The following is an 8967-nucleotide window of genomic DNA, read 5'->3' as shown; positions in this document are numbered from 1 at the left end:
TCATAATCCATGAGATTACTAACTCCATATGGTTCGGAACCACGAAAGGAGGATCGGGGATGATGGTACGAAGTGAGTCATGGAGTCACATTCGCCCGTATTGGCCTCTACTCGATTCTTATAGTGAAAAGTATTCCTGTGATCTCAAAGGCATACAAACAAAAATTCAATTTGCTCCAAACTATTATTTAACTAAATTGGTTCAAGATTAATGCACACATAATTCTAAAATATTAGTGATCACTTCAATTAATAATAAGATTAAAAGGATCCTAAACCGTTTGTCCAAATTATCTTATTAGGCGTGATTTTCAATTACATATTCCCTTTAAACATGCAATATGGTGATCATAAATATAATAAAATAAAATTAATATTAAAACCCATTTAATCACAATTCCAACAACATAAGATCGTTAGAAAAATAATAAAAATAAAAGGAGCATGATCCTTACTTTGATTCTGTTTGTTTGCAACTACAAAATAATAAACGAGTTAGTAACTTCAAGGAAATAATAAAACGATAAATAAATTAAATTAAATAAAATAAAGTTGATTTTGGGGCCAAACCCTCAAACAGTTCTATCTTTCACGCCTTGCTTTAAGGACAGAACCTCGAGTAAAATATGGACTCCTTTGAGTGCTTGAAGAAGGAATTTTGAAGTGAAAAGGGTAGGCTAGTGTTTAGGCTAAAGCATAGAAAAGAGAAAATAAAAATAATAAAATTCTCGGTGCCCCGTACATCAGAAATGAGGGGGTATTTATAGGGAAAATGTGTTGAGGGAGCACACGGAACCCTAAAATGATAAAAACCCTAAAAAAGTATCCCGTGACACGGTCAGACTGTACCGTGACACGGGAAGCTCCACCGTCAGACGGTACACTTTCGGAGTGACGCGGGAAATTTTTAGAAAACGGGATGAAAAACGCGTTAAGGGTTTACGCGGAAAGGACACGGAATAACCCGTGTCACGGCAGACCTCCCGTGTCACGGGAAGTCCCACCGTCAGACGGGAAGGATTCCCGTGACACGGTGGCAGTCTGCCGTGGCGCGGGAACTTCCAGTCCATTTTCCGTCTAAATTCATTTTTAACCCTAACTTCTTTCGGCTTTTTAAGTGCCGATTGATAATTTCGGGCTTTTTCTGGATTTTATTATTCGGGCTAAAATAAGAAAATAATAAAATAAAATGTTTGGGCCAAAAATAAATAATAAAACAATAAAATAAAAAGGGTTTGGGCTTAAAATTAATTAATAAGTTTGGGCTGAAATTAAAACTATGCTTTTACCAAACATCAAGACTAATCCATGGACTGTTCAAAAATATGAATTTAATAAAATACGATTTTTTAAGCACTCTCGGGATTAAATACTAAACCCAACCAATAGTGGCGGTGAAAGGTTGTTTATCATCGGGTTTGGTTTTGGGGAGACATTTTTAGGTGTCTACAATTACTAAAAATCTATGATTATCTTTAGAAAAGTTTGATCTTTATTCTTTTTTTTTTTAAGCTCTAGCAACCATACCACTCCATATAAATAGAAAACGTTACCACCGTTCACCATTGTCACTACATACTTTCCTTTCTCCTTTTTTTTAACTTCCTTGTTAAACTAATGAAAATGCTCTTCTAAGACCCATCACCTTATTACTTCGTATACAACTAAGCCCAAGGTAAAAGTAGTATTGTTTATGATGTTCATAAGTGTTCTTTGAAAAGAAATCTTGTTTTATTTCTTGTGATATAAAAATAACTAATTTGTTTTGAAAGTAATTCTTGTACTTTAGTTAATAATTTAGTAGAAAAACTATGACTTCTTTGAGTCATAAAGCTACGTATGGTATTACTTGTATTTAGAAATAAATTTATTGATTTATACTAATATAATTAAAGAGTATAATTTTAATCATTTTTCCTACTAATGCAATAATTTATATTTTCAAGAAGAATCGGACCTCGGAGCTCAGTGAGAACGATAGAATAAAGGCTAACAGGAAGGTTATCAGACTGTAAATTGAGGTAACGGCTATTTCTAGTACCCGCAATTCTCTTCAAAATGTGTTTATAAAAGCATGATGTCATTTTTGAAAGTTGTTTATATCTCTGAATTTAATGACTTGCAGGATGATGAACGTGTTTATTAATGTACTTTAGTTTAATGATTTATATGAATGATTTTATTGATATACGTTGTTTTATTAATCTTTGGATCTTACGAAAGTATGTCATGAATCTATGAATGACTTATGTTAAAGTTACACAACATGATAAATAACAGTGAAAGACCTAGTCCGTCTGGCAGTATATGTTTACAGGTTACTTCTCGGTCATGCATGTACCCATGGGGCATTAGCCCAACTATGTCGAGCATCTGCTCTATGTTATGGGCACCGGCCCATCGCGGAAGACGTTCCGCCATGTCATACTTGCCAGCGACTAGCATGTTAATATGAACGTTATATATATCATTATATGAATTTTATTAAATGTTTTAAGATATTCCATTCTCCCTGTTTTGTTAACTAAAATGAATTGAAATGATGTTACACTACTAGAGTAGTTTACTGAGTCTTTGGCTCACCCGTTTTTATGTTTTTATGTTTTAGGTACTGCTGGGGATGATGGAAACGAGTAGTAGCGAGGATTTTACTTTCAGTTATCACTTAATAGTAGTTATAGTTTTAAGTTGTTTAATTTGAATAAGTAAGACTAAGCTACTTAGTAAAGTTTGAGATAAGATAGGATTTGCTATTATAAAAATTAAGAATAATGTTTGTAATAAATAGATTACTATGTTTTATAAATCAAGTTTGTTAATTAAGTATGTTTGCTGCCTTGTAAATCTCGTGAGGGATTTACGGCAGTGACGTCCCGACCGTGTTAGGTTAATTCCGCTGCTAAGATTATCTTAATAACTGAATTAGAGGTCGGGGTGTTACATTCGCACTATATGTTGAAGAGGTGGATATATCTAAGCCGTCCAAGGAAGGTGTTGCTTGTGCTAGGGAGAAGCATTGGCAAGCCGTCTGTTCGAATCTGGTTCCGTAGAGTAAGTCCCAAGGTTGCTTGGACTTACAAATTATTCGAAGCTGTTAGTAGCTTTAGGGGCTAATCTGTGCCTGACGGGGCAAATCTTGTCTGGTGCTCGACTTAGCAAATCTGGTGCCTAGCGGAGGCAAATCTAAGCAAGGAGAGTTTGTTTCATGTTATACGTTTTATGTTATATCCGTCTGTGTTCTAGTACATCTGGCATCTTGTTCGATGCATTTGGTACATTTTTTTATTTGTGAGAAGATTAAAGTCGAGGTGGAGATTGTTAGAAATATGCCTTGAATCGGGAGCTAGGAAGATAAACGTCGGAATTAGGAAAGTAGGGCAAGACATGCCTATGCCTCGACGAAGAAGTATTGAAGACTGACTAGGCACGTCCATGCCTAGAAGAGGCACGTCCGTGCCTTAGCGAGCTTCACAGGTGTTTAGCCAGGCACGTCTGTACCATCAGGAGGCACGTTTGTGCCCAGACAGAGTTTCGATGAGGCATGTCCGTGCCTCAGCAGATTTTCAATTCTGGCACGTTTTGGACGTGAGGCATGTCCGTGGCTCAGCAGATTTTCAATTCTTGTATGTTTTGGACGTGAGGCACGTCCGTGCCTCAGCAGTTTTGGCCGATTTTGGATACATTGTTCTTGGATTTATTTCCTTAAATAAAGTCTATCTTTCCTAGAGTATGGGATATTATAAATACCCATAGGTTATTTCCTAACCGTGACAATCATTAGTTAAGTGATTATTCAGAAATATGAGAGTCTTTTGTGTATTTCTCATATTTGAGATCTAAGAGATAACATTAGAAATATGAGAGACAATCTATCTGTTTATGTGATTGGTCTCAAATATGTTCTGAATCTATAATTTGTATTCCTCAAGATCAATAAAACTATAACTCTCGCCTGCCTGTGGACCACGTAAATCTGTGTCTGTTTTCTGTTTTATTTGTTAATTTTTACATTCAATACTTGTTCTTTCTTACATTTGTGATAACACCCTCATTAGTGTTAATTGTTTTTTTTTACATTTATACCCCTAAAACTATTTGTTTACATATTTTCCCTCATTTTGTTGCTAATAACTAAAAAGCTCTCCAAAATGGCTAATTATGGTGTACGCATTTCACGCTTTAGCCTCACTAGTCACAACATAAACACGCAATAAGTTATGAAAATAGTGCACAAAATCAAAATGTGTCAACTAAAAGGAAACGAAAATAGTATATAACTAAAAATTAGTGAAAATTATTAAAAAAAAAAAAAAAACTGGTAATATGAAATTTTGTATTAACATAATTTAACAACACTTAAAGGATATATATATATATATAACAACCAAATTTGGTAATTGTATATAAATATAGGGTAAAAAGTCAAAATATAAACTATTCTTGAATGGAGGGCAGCGCAAGTATTAATATATATTTAGGGGTGTCAATCGGGTTTTCGGTTCAGTTTTGGGTTCGGTTTATCGGTTTTCGGTTTGTAAGGGATCGGTTTTTAACGGGTCAGTTCAGGTCGGTTTTAAATAATTTCGGGTCGGTTCGGGTTGATTTATATTTATTACAGTTTCTTTTCGGGTCGGATTCTAATTGGGTTGGGTTATAATTTGTTCGGGTCATAATCGGTTCGGGTTAAATTCGGTCGGGTTAAAAACGGGGTTTGTCAGTTTAAAGCGGGTTTTGGGTCAACACATATCAGGTCCTAATCAGGTCGGGTTGTAACCGGTTCGGGTTGTAATCGGCTCGAGTTGAACTTAGTCGGTTGACAACTAGTTTAATATTCTTTAATTAGTTATTCCAGTAGATCATACGGAGTATTAATTAGTTGTTTAACTTTATGTCCCTTTTTTGTATAATGATTTTAAAGATCAAAAAATAATAACAAATCTAGAGTTAGCTTTTGATATAGATTTTTAATTTTTTTTTTAATACAATATAGTGTTCCATAAGCCATTACTCGTTAGAGGACGATAATATTGTAGCAAAAAATTCCAAACCTTTTCAATATAAATAAATACTTTATAATTCAAATTAAACCCTTTTGTTTTACTATTGGTAAAATATACCAAAAAAAAAATCTACGGTCATAACGAGTTACGGACTTATGGATTATAAACGGTTTGGTTATAACTGATTACGGGCTGTAAACGGTTCGATCATAACTTATTACGGGTTATAAACGGTTCAATCCTAACCAGTTATAGGTTGTATGTAAACGATTTGGGTTTATCGAGTTTTTGTTGGGTTTAAACGGTTTTGGTTTACAATGGGTCGGGTTGCTATCGGGTTCAAAAGTACTCGGTTCGGGTTGTTCTCGGTTCTGGGTTGTATCCATTCGGCTTAATATCGGGTACAATTCATTAACGGTTCTCAAACATTTGGATCGGTTCATTTTCAGATTTAAAAAATCGGGTCGGTTTACGGTTTTAAAATAACAGGTTCTTAGCGGTTCGCTTTCTTTTCAGAACAGTTTAAAACGGTTCGGATTCACCAGTTCGGGTCGGTTTTTGACAGCTCTAGATATATTCCCTTTGTTGCATGTTAGATGCAACATAACACTTTTTCATTATCCATATAATAGTATTTGTCTACTCCCTCCGTGTTTTAATATGTGTTACACTTACCAAATACGACCGTGTTTAGATAATTGTTACACTTTTTTTTTTTTTGGAAAAATTGCAAATAATTATATAACCTTTGGTTGGTTCTTTTTTAATAATACAATCTTTCAATTATACATTAATATTACAGTTTTAGGGGGTGTTCATTTTTAACAGGCAAAACCGGGTAGGTTACCTGTTTTTACAGGTTACCATGCTACGTGTTGTTGCTTTATTGGTTTTGTTAATTTAATTTGATTTTTAAAATTTATTTAATATTTTAATTTTTTTAAATATATACAATTACTTATTATTATTATTATTATTATTATTGAAAAAAACACCCACCACCCTTGCCACCACCTTCACCACCATTCCCCCTCCCCTTCACGCAGCTTCCCCCTTCCCCGACTAGAAATCGGACGATCGGCGTCTAGCATACCCACCGCCGTAGACCCACCCCAATTACCCCGACCTCCCCTTACCCGTCGTGCCACCCATCCAAACGAAACCCTAACTCGCGGAAACCGACCACCGCAGCCCCGATCCCACCCTTCTCGACCATCGTTGCCCCGAAACCACCCCTTCTCTTGCTTTTCAGCCACAATAAACCCTATTCCCTCACCCAAAACTACCAAAAATCCATTTAATCCAAAAAACCCAAAACCTTTGGAAACTGGTTTTCTGGATTAAACCCCGATACCTAGAAAACGGGCTCCTCAGTGGCGATGGTGTGTGAGACAGCAGCGAAGGGAGCAGGGTGCGTGGTGCTGATTGTGGCTGTTGTAGTGGTGCGTCTGCAAACAGTGAAGGGAGCATGGTGGTGCTAGGAGGTGGTTGATTGTGGCTGTTGTGGTGGCAGTGAGAGAGTAGGGTTGTGATTTTGGGAGATGCGAGGGGGGTTCGCTGCTGCTATTGTTGGTTCGGCGATGATGGCAGGGAAGTGAAGAAAACATGGGAGAGGGAGAGGTGGTGGTGGCATGGTGGTGGGTGAATTTTTTTTTTTAATTAAAATTATTTTATTATAAAATTAAAAGTTAATTAAATTAATTTTTTTTAAATTTTTTTTAACCAATTACATGACGACATGTGTCATGCTGACTTGTTAAACAGGTTACAAGTGTTTTTTGTCTGTTTAAATTCAACACCCTCAAAGGTTGTAATATTAATGAATAATCGAAATGTTGTATTATTAAAAAAGATCTGGCCAAAGGTTGTACTATTATTTGCAATTTTTCCTTTTTTTCGGCAAAAAAACTGCATTTATATCTCTCTCCTCCCATGGTCCCCACCTAGTTCCACTACTACTTTTTTTTATTATTATTATTTCTCTCCTCTCACATTCATTAATTTTTAATAAATTATTAACTCTGATCCACTATCTTTCTTTTATAATTTTTTAATACTCCAATAACCCCACTTACCTCTTATTATATTTAAGTCAATTAAATCGCCTAAAACTATGTGCCGATCAAAGTATAACACTTATTAAAACACAGAAAGAGTATTTTTTTTTTACAATCAATTTTTACTAATATGTAAAAAGACAAACAAAAACTTTAATATATATACTCAATTTACATTGGTACTAAAGGCCTGTTCTCATACGATTATTTTCAGTTCAGTTCAGCTCTAATAAGTTTAGTTCAGTTCATTTCATCTCCTAATTTCCTTCTCTTATAAAATATTCATTTTATTTCAGTTTAGTTCAGCTCTAATAAGTTCAATTCAGTTCAGTTCAGCTGAGTTCAGTCAATGTGAACAGGCCCTAATACACACTGAATATTTTTTTTTTGCTAAGAATATTGACTAAGGTAGTTGCCAAATTGGGATGCAATTAGGGGATTGGAAAAGTTTTATACATGTAATTTGGCTATTTTTCAATCCCTAATATTTGATTGTACTCATCATTTAAACGGTATAATCTATACTATATTAAAAGGCGTGCCTTTAAAATTAAAAGGAACGGTGCCACGTGATACTCTTCAAAGTACTTTCACAATGCCACGTCACTATCCAAAGTACATACACCATGTAAGCTTGTCACTTTATTTAGAGATGTTCATGGACGAGACGGCCCACTAGGCCCGCCCTACCTGACCCTCAAAACGGGCGGTTATGACAACCATTTTTTTATATAAAAATTGAATATTTGGACGAGCCCGACCCAACCCGCTAATATAAATGGGCGGACATGAAAAGACAATTTGTACAGCGGGCTAGCCCATTTGGCCCGTTTATTAAAAAAAATAATAGTTTAATAAAAATTTAATTAGTTAAGTTATGTACATATGTTTTAGAATAAAGAATACAAAAAAAAAAAGTATATAGGATTCTAAGCTTTTATTAGCTACAATAACTATTTAATTTTTTCCTTGTTTAAATCTTATCATTGGAGACTTATTATATTTTTTAACCAACATATATCACGATTTCAACTTTATTTTAATTCTTTATCAATTGTGATCAAGCTAGAATTTTTTTAAGACAATCTAATCAAAATAATTGAAACATAAATAAATATTAAATAGATTTATTCGTGTTTGTGTAAAATTAGAACAAAGTCCTAAAAAATAAAACAAGAACAACGATTTTATGCTCGTTAGCCCGCGGGACAAGCTCGACCCGTTTATTAGGGCGGGTATAGTCAAATTGTCAAGCTCGCATAAGAGAGCTTGAGTTTGATAGATTAAGCTCGTTGGACAAAATATGAGTTATAACAAAATAAATTATGATTTGAGCTAGATTCAAACTCATAACCCCTCTTACATGAAGGTAATACACTTACCATTTTAACCAACTTTGATTATTGTTTTAAATTTCACATAATTACAATTATATATTACTTTTATTCATTACATAAATTAAAGGTTATATAATTTTTTTTACAAGATTAGAAACTAAATACATAAAAAAAAAAACCATCCGAGGCAATACCTGAATCACACACTAACTATACAAACAGTCGAATAGAATTATCAAATTAAAGAAGTACAAACTAGTAATTCGGGGCATCGCTCGAGCCACACACACTATATATATATATATATATATATATATATATATATATATATATATATATATATATATATATATATATATATATATATATATATATATATAATGAGAACTGTAGACACCCATTTGTGTCTCCCCAAAACCAAACCCAGTGATGAGTATCTTTCACGTCGAATCATAATCGAATGAAGCGAAAGTGTGGAAAGTTTAGTGTTGCGGATAGTTTTAATTTCTTATCTCTTCTCTCTGTTTTTTAAAACTTATTTTAAGAAAATAGACAATCCAGTTTGGTTGGTCC

The 8967-nt window shown here is 34.2% G+C and overlaps 1 long non-coding RNA gene across 1 annotated transcript; it reads left to right on the top strand.

The window, feature by feature from the left end:
* Positions 1-1814: 1814 nt before the first annotated feature.
* On the top strand, positions 1815-2823 carry LOC145630902 (uncharacterized). The gene is made up of 2 exons (XR_014112304.1): positions 1815-2021; positions 2609-2823. It is a non-coding gene; the product is annotated as an uncharacterized LOC145630902 (long non-coding RNA).
* The last annotated feature ends 6144 nt before the right edge of the window (positions 2824-8967 follow it).

Source organism: Chenopodium album, chromosome 5 (genome assembly GCF_948465745.1).
Source record: "Chenopodium album chromosome 5, dcCheAlbu1.1, whole genome shotgun sequence".
Taxonomy (NCBI): domain Eukaryota; kingdom Viridiplantae; phylum Streptophyta; class Magnoliopsida; order Caryophyllales; family Amaranthaceae; genus Chenopodium; species Chenopodium album.
Note: the sequence above shows the minus strand (reverse complement) of the source record. Positions and strands in the feature narration are given on the sequence as shown.